This window comes from Salarias fasciatus, chromosome 23 (genome assembly GCF_902148845.1).
Source record: "Salarias fasciatus chromosome 23, fSalaFa1.1, whole genome shotgun sequence".
Classification (NCBI taxonomy): Eukaryota; Metazoa; Chordata; class Actinopteri; order Blenniiformes; family Blenniidae; genus Salarias; species Salarias fasciatus.
Window position 1 is genome coordinate 29822556 of NC_043766.1, and position 13092 is coordinate 29835647.

The 13092-nt window shown below is 37.7% G+C and overlaps 1 pseudogene; it reads left to right on the forward strand.

Moving 5' to 3' along the window:
• Positions 1-13092, forward strand: part of LOC115381285 (BMP/retinoic acid-inducible neural-specific protein 3-like) — a 66868-nt pseudogene that overhangs the window by 52678 nt on the left and 1098 nt on the right.

The following is a 13092-nucleotide window of genomic DNA, read 5'->3' on the forward strand; positions in this document are numbered from 1 at the left end:
ATGAATGAAAATACAAAGCAAGTCTTCCACAGTATCAAAGCTTTAGCATCTACGCCTCATACAGTCATATGCTGAGATACAGGTGGCCAATAATGTCCTATTAAGTATTTTTAATATACCACAATGTATCTACAGTGAATAGCAGCTGCTCTGCAAAGCGGAAATTGAATGCTCTGCTCATCAGTCATTGTTTTGCCATATGGCATATCATGTGGAATATCAAATAATTCCTTATATGGATACAATATTCATGTGGTTCGAAACCTAGGGTTGTATCTCATTTCCCTCACATTCATATCAGCATTAAAATCCCCCATAAGGGAAACAAGGGATTTATAATGCGATGTAAATGTTATAGCGGGAGAGTTTCACTGAAATTATCCTCATTTCCCTTTTTCCATCAACGGAGGATATTTATTCTTCCTCTCAATCCTCTCCTCTGGATTAGACTTTTGATTAAAGAGGCCCATACTGAGTGTTCACTCCCCTGCAGCACAGGGTTCATATGAGCTCTCGAGCCCTTTAGCCCTCGATGATGGTGTTACTGATCGACTGACCCTCATTGTCTCGCCTCATCCATCTGTCACTTTGCACCAACTGTCCTCTGACAAGCCTGACCAGGACAAATCGCTGAACAAAATATGGTGTGCCGCAACCACAAAGGGAGAAAAATGAGGACAACTCAGGTGCTCCCTGCTATGTCACAGCAAGAAAAAGGAGGGCCCAGAAATAAGATCTCGTTTTGCAAATGAAGTGAAAAAGATGCTTTGTTGGAGCTGCTTTGTGGCAAAGGTCAGTCGAAACATCTTCAATCAGTTGCAAAACAATACAGAGAGAGAGAGAAAAAAAACTTAAAAAAAAGAGTTGAAGCCAAAACTCCCTTACAAAACCAGGATGAACACACAATGTTTTCTTTTCTTTCCCATTCACAAGTGCAATCGATAAGGTAGACATCCCCTTTAAAAGAAAGATCAACCACAAAATTATATCCATCTGCCTGATATTGTGCAGGTTCTTCTTTTGCTGCCAAAGGGCCTTTTGGGGCATGGACTCCCTCAGAACTCTGATGGTCTGCTGTGGTATTTGGCACCAAGATGTTAGCAGCAGATCAATTGAAGCTTGCAAGTGGTGATGTTGGGTTTTCATGGATCGGATTTTGTACAGCACATCGCGCTCGGTGCTCGATTGGAGTAAGATCTGAGTAATGTGGAGGCCAGGTTGACTCTTCAAAGCAGTTGTTTTGTTCATTGACCCATTCCTGAACCAGCATTGCTTTGTGTCAGAGCGTATCATCCTGCTGAAAGAGCCCACTAGCATATGGGAAAGGGTTACATGGTCTGTAGCAATGCTTATGTAGGCGTTACACATCAAAGTAACATCCGCACGGATGCCAAGACACAAACTTCCCCCGTAGAATATTGACCAATGCATCATGCCACTTCCTCTGACTAGTCTTCTTCACACAGTGCACACTATGTATTTTACAGTGAGCAACACACACTCACACACACACTCACACAACTGGCCATCTACATGACTTGTAGGGACTTTCTTAAAGGGATACTTCAACATTTTGGGCAAATTGGCCCATTTAGCGCAATTCCTTAGTCATTTCGAACAGCATGCTTACTTTTTTTGTGAGGGCGAGCTGTTGTTTATTCTGTGGTGAGTCGAGGAGGGCTTCGTAGCGGACATAATGGAAGTGGGTGGTATTTTTGCTTCCCCTCGTCAAACTCATCAAATACACAATCCATCAACTCCAAAACACTTTGGTGGACACGTTATAATCTGCACATTCACTACGCTGTGAAATATTAATGCAAAATTACGAGATTGAGTCGTTTTTGCGAAGATTGCTAAGACGGAACTACTTACTAAACATGGCGTCTGGGCGTAGTGATTTCAAAAGAAAAAGTAGTTCCCAGTGTTTGCTTCAATGTCGTAACGTTACAATATTATTTGTTGGTGTTCCACAGCGTAGTGAATGTGCGGATTATAACGTGTCCACCAAAGTGTTTTGGAGTTGTTGGGTTGTGTATTTGATGAGTTTGACAAGGGGAAGCAAAAATACCACCCACTTCCATTGTGTCAGCTGCAAAGCCCTCCTCGACTCACTACACAATAAACAACAGCTCGCCCTCATAAAAAAAGTAAGCATGCTGTTCGAATGACTGAGGAATTGCGCTAAATGGCCAATTTGCCAAAATGTTGAAGTATCCCTTAATGGCTAAATGACTTGAGTTCTTCTTTCAAAAGCTTGGGGCTGATGATGGCTTGTGACTGTGAATCTGTGAGCAAAGTCCTCAACCCCTGTATGCTCCTCATGCTCTTTAGAAATGGGCAAAATGCAAAGGACAAATTTCACAGCACCATGAAGACATTTGAATCCAATTGCAATTTATTTGGGGAAAAAAATTGATTTATCAGCCCATTGCACTGTCTTGAAATGTTACCTGGTCTGGTTTTGGTGCTCAGGTATCCATTGTTGGGACTTACGGCAGTAAAAAGGAGTCAGCATGTACAGCTTGACTACTTTTATGTCTGTTTAGTTCAGAATGAAAATGAAATCTTTAAAAAGATTAAAAGTTACCTTTTTGTAAACACCTAGTTCCGAATGAAAATGACCGTTCAGAATTAAACTTAGTCCGAAGCAAGTGATTTATTTGATTTAAAGCTGAATTGAATTCTTTGATTACCTCATTCCACTTTAAATTAATTATTGTCGTTATGTGAATGCTTGTTCCCTTGTCCTGTCGCGGTGATGCGCATATTCCAGGATGGCTGCCCAAAGCAAGCGTTGGACTCAAGCCGAGACGATTTATTGAATAGGAGCCTTAGAAGAAATGGATATAATGAGAAAAGTGGATGGACAAAAGCGTAAAAAATGTGTACCTTCTTTACGACTGTGGTATCCAAGTTAATTGAGAAAGAAAGAAAGAAAGAAAAATAAGCAGGAACTGCAGGTTGTTTGTTGCAGGAGATTTAAATACTGTACATTTGCCCTCTGTCCGACAGAAAAGTTTCCAATTGCCAGATTTTAAATGGAATTGAATAAAGGCGATCAAATGTGTTATCCATGTAAGCTTCAGTTCAGAATCACTATTCCCATGTAAGCACGAAGGAGAATAATTTATTTCAAATTATTTATTTCTGAATAGTTAATTCCAAATTTAAAACCCAAAAAAAAAACTCATGTAGCTTTGACCACTGTATTATTGTCTGTATTACCAACAGTTTGAGCTCCTTTGGACTGGACCTCTAGCCCAGTACATCAGGGAGCCGTCGCTGGTCATAAGCTGTTCATGGGGTTCATGAGAGTTTTATGTCTTGGAACAGATTTGATGGATATTAACCACTGGAGGTGTGACCCAGTTTTCCTGCAGTCACACTTTTTTTCTGCTTCAACAAGTAAACTTTTTGAACAAAAACATTCACTCTCTGACTAATATGTACTATACCTACTAAAATGTGCCATACTAAAGAGATAATCTGTGCTACTGACTGTGGCTGTGAGTGGTCATAACTAAACAGCTGATTGGTGTGTAGCACAAGACACTTGTATCACATTTTAAGAAGTACTTCTTGTGAAAAGAGGACTAATTTAACACTTGCACGTTCCCTAAAATTAATACAGAGGGAAATTTCTAAATGTGCTTTTTCTTTTGTTGTTGTGCAGGTGACAGAGACCCGCACAGGTCCTCTTGGATGCAGCAATTACGATAACCTCGACTCTGTCAGCTCTGTGCTGGTTCAAAGCCCTGAAAACAAAGTTCAGCTGCAAGGTTTGTGTCTTTTTCTTTTCACTTCTTTTGACAGTTTTAGAACTTTCTTTTTGGAGGATCAAGCCTTTCCCTGAAAAGTTTAAGCACATCAAGTAAACAGCAGTAACTCTTTGGAATACAAATATACAGATTTATAGATTTTATTAAGTAATTTATAAGCTCAGTCACTGCTATGTTGCCACTACACTTTCACTGTCACTCCCCAAGTTCACACTTTGATGGCAGCACTAAACCCAGCTTGGTTTTACAGGCTTGCAAGTGATCCTTCCAGACTACTTGAGAGAAAGTTTCGTGCAGGCTGCTCTCAGCTACATAGCCTGCAATGGAGAGGGTGACTTTGTCTGTCATGGCAATGACTGCTGGTGCAGCTGCGACCCAAAATTCCCAGAGTGCAACTGCCCCTACATGGACATCCAAGCCATGGAGGAGAGCCTGGATAGGATCACAGAGACATGGGCGTTGCTCTATAAAGAATTTGAAGAATCAGGTAAGGAAGCATTCATGAAAATAATAGATTTCTGCTTCCCTTCTCATCACAAAGCTCATCTTAAATGCAAGAAAAGCTGGATTTTTAAGTATAATCATTTATATGAGGGGAGGTGGGGATGGATTCGAGTGTTTTATCTGCACCATTAAATCTGAGTGAGAATCCTATATGTATGTCCCTCCCTATTCTATGATTTATAGTTGAACTGTAATAGCTGGTTGAGAATCCTGGATCCTGGCACACTATCTGCATACAGCAAATTAACAACGCGACATGACCAGATGAAAAAAAAAGAAAAGAAAAAAAAAATCAACAGCTCTCAGCTCAGGTAGTTTACAATATGTCTGGAGCAGATTAATCAGCTATAAAACCCCATTTATTTCCAGTCCAGCTTTTCATATCACCGGGAAACAGAGTTTGAATGGAAGCTCTTAGCATAATGTTTGGTTATTATTGCTGTGCTCGTCACCTGCCTTGGCGATTATTACTCAGGTGAAATCAAAATGATGTCCTTTTTTTTTCCTACTCTTCAGATTGCCTGAAATATCCGTAAGTGCAATTACTTTCAAAGTTTATGTTTTAATAGCTGGCTGTGAAGCAAGGCCAGGAGCGGGCCCAGAATGCAGACACTCCTCAAGTGTCGTAAATGTGTCCTTCAGTGAGCGATATACACAGACTTCTAACCTGCTGTTTATCACCATAAGAAGATGCCAGAAGGTTCATCTGCTGCCTCCTGACAGAAGACGGGAAAAGTGACTTCTATCGCTAACTTTGGATAGATACACCAGACTCATATGAACATTGTGTCTTGTGTGGATGATGCCCTCAGGTCAAGTCATGTGTGTATTGTTCAGCCTGATTTAAACCCATTTTGGGCCTGATTTGAATCACATCATTGGGATGATTGTACCTTGGCCTTGTGTTGCTACTTGTGCAGTACCCAGCCAGTAGAGGGCAAAGATAAATGTGCTGCTTCAACAAGAAGCCAGGAGTCTTATTACCACTCTGGTGTCGGTGACAAAATGACAAAGTGGTCAATGGCTGTGAGGATGACTCACTTCTATAATCAGCAAAAAAAGTTGCTGTTAAAAATTGTTTTAAAAATGAATTTACAGAACAAAGCAAAATATAATGTTTGAAAATATAGAATAATGGGGCAAAATTATGAATGTTGCAAGTGTAATGGTTGGAGTCCAAATCACACACAGCAAACACATCATGCAAGCATCTTGCTCACCCTCTCCGCAAAGCACTAATATCACAACTTTAATACAGTGCACAAGAGAATTGAAATTGGATATCATGACTAAAGCAAACTAAGAATTTCCCATTACTGGAAATTAAAAACGTGAGTAGGTTGTTTGTTAAAAAAAAAAAAAAATGATATTGGATTCGCTTAAAAAGTGATTTCCTCTGCTTCAGCAGTACCTAAAGTGATTTGCAGCCTGAATAGCTCCCAAATTCCAGTTTAGTGTCTGGATCAAGGGCATTCAACATGCAGACAGGTGGAAATGAGGACAGAACCTGCAACCCTGCAAGTGAGCTTTGAGCCACAGCTGGAGTATAACAATGTCCTGAAGCAAGGGAAAGATGTATTAAAGATTTCCACAGGCTTATGGAGAGTCTGCAAATATTCGAAGGCAGGAGTATATTTGAACCGAGCCTTCTTTACATTGAACAACTTAATCAAACGTGTCGAAGGGTAAAATAATTTTGAAATCTTTTCTGCAGCTCATGGACAGTTAAAAACGTGCAAACACTCAACCAACTGCAATTCTGAAGTTCCTCTGCACCTGCATGAAGTAAAGAATACAGTATGTGGTAGATGATGCAGATCCAGCAAGTGCTTGATTTTTACTCTTTTTCAGACAGAGAGAGAGAGAGAGAGAGAGAGAGAGAGAGAGAGAGAGAGAGAGAGAGAGAGAGAGAGAGTGTGATTCATTGTGAAGTCAGGTAATACTGCATTTATATTATTTAATGACAGAAATATGTAATACATTCATATTCATTAAAATTAGAAGCTTGCTATTTGTCCTTTCGAATAAATTAGTAGCCATAATTCAAAAAAATCCCAGTGGCAGAGGTGCTCGTCAATATTTGGCCCTCTGGTACTGATGGTGAAGTTTTTGTGGCCCTCATAATGATCCGTGTCATAATGTCACACTTTACCTGAAGCATTTTTAGCCAGAGGTTGGATTTGACAACTTAACGATACGCTGTTTCTGTACTTAACCCTTCACTTAAAATAGAAAAAAAAAAAACAAAAAAAAAACATATTTAATTACTTTTTCCTTTTATTCCTGCAATTTAACACCAACTGAAGGTTAATGGAAGTGATGCTGGATATAGGTGCTGGTTGTGCAGGATTTCAGGAATGTAGAAGAATTTTTAAAGCAGATGAGATTCCCATTTAGTCTCCTTATTTAAGTAGATATTCCAAAAGTCCCCGTTACTCAATGTTTTTTTTTTTTTTTGTTTTGTTTTGTTTTGTTTTGTGGTACATGTATATTTATAGAGTAAGTTTTAACAGGTTAGTTTTCAAATATACAATAAAGTCATATTTAGAACACTTTGTTTTGCAGTATACCAGTATATACAGTATGTGTGATTTTTAAACATTATATTCTTGACCTCAAAAAGTTTTTAAAGTTAAAATAAATGTCTACAGTGAGGGTCACGTTCACTGATTGTGACCCTCAAGCTGCTTACAATGCTTTTCATTTAAACGGTTCCACTTTTACTTAAAAAAAAAAAAATCACAAAATTAAAAAAAAAAGAATTCGCAGAATTATATTAGGAACCTGTTTTATTATATATTGTACCACTACTAATGATTATTTTTTTAAATAAATGCAGACAAAAAAAGAGTCATCTTTCCATTCATGTATATGCAACTCTTCCCCCTAAAATAGTTGCTATTTATTTGTTGCATTTGTATTTAATGTATTTATTTTCTTCTACAAAACCACCTGCGTGTCAAATTAATTTATCCCATACAGTACATTGAAGAAGATGCTCAAGCTAATCCTGTTTTCACATTCAACCAATTTGGGAGCTCCATTTTCAAGTTACATGGGAAAACTGTTGTGTTTTGGGGGTTTGTTTACTCGATAATGGGGCTCGGACTTCATGAAAAGTAAACATTTTGAAACTGTTCACAGGATTGAATTTTTCGAAAACTCGTCTCCATGGGATTGGAGTAAAATGCAATGTTTTAAAAATCCATCTACTTGCAAATGGGGGAAATGTGCATCTTTTCTGAATTGCTGCCACGGCATATGCACGGTGAGGGTTTTCATTACAAAATACAAACGGCACCAACTCATTGCCTGGCATAACTACATCATCTGCCATTTCTGTTTGAACTGACTTTGTTTTCAATGTTTCCATGTAAATCCAAAAAATGTTCTGAAAGGAAATGCAAAAACCTTGCGCTTTTACTGAAATGTTGTTGTGGAAATGGAACATAAAACTAAGGACGTTTGAATAATCCACAACAATATACTGAATGTTGTGAATCGTGGCATCATGAGCACATGTAATTGCAGTTGTGATGTCCTGTGGCTACACATCCTGTTTGTAGGATGGAGGGAAAGCCCAAAACTGACAAATTCATCTCTGCTGTAGAGCAATCAGGGGACAAATCTGGAGAAATACCAGACGGGGCAATCACAAAGAGTCCATTCAGGTGTAGTTCATCCTCAATCTGGACACACTCCTGCCACTCCGACTTCTGCCTCTTACCCAACAAGCTACAAAGAGTCACTACAAAATCCAATGTCAAACCACATGATTAAATGCAGTTTTTTTTCATTTTCTGATAAAACTTCTTGCTATATAAAATTATTTTAGATAACAGCAGCGTGCGGTCCACACCTGTGTTAATGAAGTGCTTTGAAATATCTCCAGGACAAATGTGCAGTTTTCTGCTGTGACCTTTGTGTTGCATAACTTTGTTTGACACAATTCTGTAGTTTGAAGTCTTAAACAACCTGTTTATGTTGAACATCAAGTATATTGAAGCAACCATATTGTACAAACTGCCAATACCCTAATATATTTTTAAAATGATATTTGAATTGTTGTCACCAGTTATCAATTTCATTCATTGTTATTTATTAATTCTATCTCCTCTTCTTAATGTACAAAGCAGCTAATAATGTAATCCTCCATTCATCCATGTTCTACACTGCTTTATCCTGATCAGGGCTACACCCTGGACAGGTTGCCAATCCATCACAGCAACCATGATAACTTATAGATTTATTGACAAAATATCCATCAATTTTTTTCAAAGTTCAAAGTTTGAATTATTTTATCAGACTATTCAGAAGTTGTGTTATTGGCAGGTATAGCTTTATTAGTTCCTTCAAGGTTTAAATTTCCTTTTCACAGTATTTGCACACAGCTTGTCTGTGTAATGCATTATTGAGAAAAGCCAGTATTTCATTCTCTCCTAATGCATTTTTCACAAACTGTGGCTCCCATTCCTGTCTTTGAGCCTCATAGCTATTTTAGATTATTGTGCATCTATGTGAAAACGTGCAGAAGATCGTAACTGCAGGTATGTTTCAGCCATCTTTGAATTAATGATCAGGTTGTAGGTTTAAAATTGAAGCAGCCTCGGGGATTGATATTAGAATGAACATCGGTACAAGATGTCTTTTGATTAATTTTGATTAATTTCTTTTTTTTTTTTCAAACATTGGTTTTCAGGATTAAGCACATAAACAAGAATACAATCCCTGGATGATATGTAGAAAAGAATGCAATAATATAATTATGAAATCAATTAAAAAAAAAACTACAAAACCAGGATAAAGCTATAATTGCTTGTTTCTTTTCTTCTCTTTTTTTTTTTTTGCTTAATATTTCAAAGTTACTTTGTCTGAGAAGTCCAGTTCTTGTCCATATTTTTAAACAGGTTCAAAATGGTAATCTACGTTCTTTTGCATGTTTTTCCATATTGACACACTGAAGGATTTCTCTTGTCCCTACTGTGTGAGATGAGCTATTTGAGCTTTTCCCTTCAACAATATCAATTGAGGGGCATGTAAGGTGACAAAAGGTATAAAGGGTACCTCTAGAGAGGAGAGTGGCACCGTAGATAACAACACATTAAATGGTGTGTAAAAGCTTTAGTTTCTCGGCAACCTTGAGCACGAACCAAAGCTGTTCTTGCAATACTACAGCAAACAGAGAAGAACTTATAAACACATATCACACACAAGTTTCCACAGAGCCTAACCTCTGTGAAATAGGTGCAATGATTAACTTTGCACTGAATCAATCTAGTAAGTTTCAAACAGATCCTCCAAGAGTTCCAGGGTGACCTCCTCTCAAAGATCTGCTGTAACGCGCTCATGTTGCCTGACTCTACCCATGTGTTTTTTGTGTGGTTACAGATGAATTCAAGGCCTTCTATACAAGGCTGCCGCAGAACTATTTCCTGAACGTGTCAACTATACAACACTTGTGGTCCCTGGACAGCCTGTTTCAGTGGCGCTACGAACAGCTGGAGAACAGCATGCGGCTCCTCTCCAGACGAGCCCAGAGAGTCATCTTCAAGCTCTTCAGCCTCAGTAAAAGGTGTCACAGCCCCAAGTCCGCATACCCAGAGAACGTGAGCAAGCAACCACACAATTACGCGTCTCTATTCTATTCTATTCTATTCTATTCTATTCTATTCTATTCTATTCTATTTATTTATTTATAGTGCCAAAGACGAAACGGTCATTTCAAGGTACAAGGTGGTGGAGTAAAGAAACAAACTCTTTCAACAGGAAGAAACGTGTTAATGTAGCAGACAGAAGGAGAGTTTCTGCAGAACCAGACTCAGAGGAGAAGACTTTCTGCTGTTCTGGTGGGGTTAGTGGATAGAAAGTGAGGAAAAGATGTGCAGACAGATTGCGGGAAACGATTCAAACCCTGGTTCACATAGTAATCTGCATTTTTCTTTTTTTGTATGCATTTTTTCTGTCTTACCTCAAATTCTGAAAGCTGTTGAAAGCCATGTCATGTCTCCCATGTGACCAGAGTTGGAGTGTGTGCTTTTATGCGTGTGCGTGTGTGTGTATGTGTGTGAATAGCGCTTCATAGATAAAGATTGATTTGATTTGATGATTTGACTTTGATATGTTTAAATCCTAAATTAGAATTTCAGATTGCTCATCTCATTGTCGTGCTTTGAGGACATTTATAACCTTGTATAGATTTGTTTTTCTCTCCTCTTCCCTTACAGTCTTATTACTATCCCACAGAAGTGTAAAGGTTAAGTTAATTCATAGATTCACACAGGGATGGTCGGTTGAATTTCAGAGGTTATGTTTGTATAGAGAACTATGCAACGGAGTCTCTTTATTTCCAGTTTTTACTCGTCATCTATTTGATATTGAAACTGAAAAGTATTTTTTCTGTTACTTTTTTTTTTAAATTATAAAAGTTCAGGTGGGTTTTCATCGACACATAATGACCCTTTAAATCACCGTATATTATTTCACCTGGAATACGTTGTTCTACTTGCTTCAACAGTGATCTTCCACAGGAGTCCACAATCAATGATTCAATCATATTTATAACGCTTCATCCAACTTTGATGGAATCATAAAATCTTGATTTCATTTCACTGGACTTGATCTCCCATGAAATCTTCTGAAATGTCTCCACACCTAGGTTTTACGGCTGCAATAAAAAAAAAAAAAAAAGTTGTTATGAAATGCCACAATTTGATCAGTTCAAATTTGATTTGGAGGAAGAAAAAAAAAACATTTCCCAATTTGTGGCTCCATTTCAAGTCAGCCATCAAGTTAATAGATCATTAAACAGCAATTTCACACTCATTGTGAAGGTGAAACTGAAATATTGGGTTCTTTTCTACTGAAGTTTGTGTGGTACAATCGATTTGAACACTGAATCGTAGATCTGTTCTCTCATCTATATTATTTTATTGCAGTATTTCTCTCCCTCTCTCTCTCTGCTTGCTTTTAAATTTCATGAAACATCTTTTTTTATCTTTTGTCAGCAGAAAAATTGTCTAGCCATGGATTAACTTTAATCCATTTAATCCAGTTTTGTTTTCACATGAACTTTTGATCAGCATAATGCTAGAAAAGGCATCTCACTGACTCCAAACCGTTTCTGCCACTGCGCCTCCTGAAGGCGTCTTGCATCCCCGTCCCGATGCAAGGGGTCAGTCTGTGTTCTGACAATGCTGAAGCCGACACTTACAGTGACGTGTTTTATATTCTTATCCTTTACTTACATAACAACAGTTTATTAATTTTTTTTTTTTTTTTTTTTTGAGAGGGGAGAGCGCTGCTCCTTGAAAACAGATTATCCATGATAATCCGTGTGTGTGACAGTGTTACACAGGAAGTAGGTTCAAAGGGAGCCATCACAGAGAAAAGCAGACTCAATTGTCAAATCCTTGGTCTTTACCCACAGTGCAGACATTTAACAGACAGTCAGCAGCAGCAGAATCCCAGAAAATGGTTTCAAGGTCAAATTTGACAAGGGAAAAAAAGAGCTGCAACGCTCAAGTGACACTAAAAAAAAAAAAAAAAAACCTGAGATAATCTGGCAGCCAGGAATTAGAAAGCAGGACTTTAAATACATGAGTGGCTGAATAATGAATGAAGAACAGGTGGTATCAGAAATTGGAAGGGAAACCAACTCAAACAGGAAGTACACAAAATGCAAAAAAAAAAAAAAAAAAAAAATGCACACACTCAAGAAACGAAGAAAATTGAGGGTTCACACTGCAAGGTTTCTACAAATCAACCAGTCTTCGTAATGACTGAGGTGAAATGTATTATAAACAATTCTAAGTGCTTAAAAGACAACGGTGATGAGGGAAACAACTCAGGCCGAGAAAACAGTAAGTACAAAACAGGAGTAAATAATAAAAGCCATTTAAAAGGATGCATTGAAATAAAGATTAAAATGAAGTCCAATAACACTCATTCAAATGTTGTAAATGGAAACTGAGTGTTGCTAAACAGCAAAGCATCAATTTTCAGGACAAATATAGAATTAAGAATTGAAATGAAAAGTTACAGGACAAAAAAGTGTTGAAATAGGTAATTGAGTTAGAAGAAGTCCCTTATAAAGATTTATTTAAATATTTTAACACTTGCAGCTGCCCTCAGAAAGTCCCTGAAATCCTGCAGCATAGCCTTATTAAAGGTCCCCGTGTGACATTTTGAAACTGTTAACCGAGGGTCTGAGGGGCCAACCTGTCTCAAATGCTCTGACCATGTGGAATAAATGTCCTTCTGAAAGGCTAAGAAATGCGTTAAATAAGAAGATTTGAGAAGATTAAGACCCCCTAAATTTCTCTGACAGTATGGTTAGGTTTCAGAGTTTTGAACTGGGTCTAGTTGGATTAAGTAGTTATGGTATGATTTTTTTTTTTTTGGCAGTATATAAATTTTTCATTAAAGTTTAAATAGTATAAAATTTGAAGATAATTTCAGTCATATATTGAATATCGCAATATCTTATCTTCCCTTATGTTTTCATTGCAAAATGTTCCCACTCTATGTCTCTCTGTATATTTACAGAAAAACAAAACCAAACAAAGTGTATTGTTTTTTGCATTTTCATTGCACAAAAGTTATGTATCTACATGGCAACATTTAGAAAACAACCTCCATTTACATGGAAACAGCAGCACCTTTGAAAATGATGTTAGCCTTCCTGTTGGGTCACAAGTGGCTGCCCTTAGTTGTTTAAATGCTACGAACAATAACAATGGAAATACAAGAACATTTGGATGGACAGGAGACCCGCTTTGATTATTATTACACCAGACTCTCAACTGTA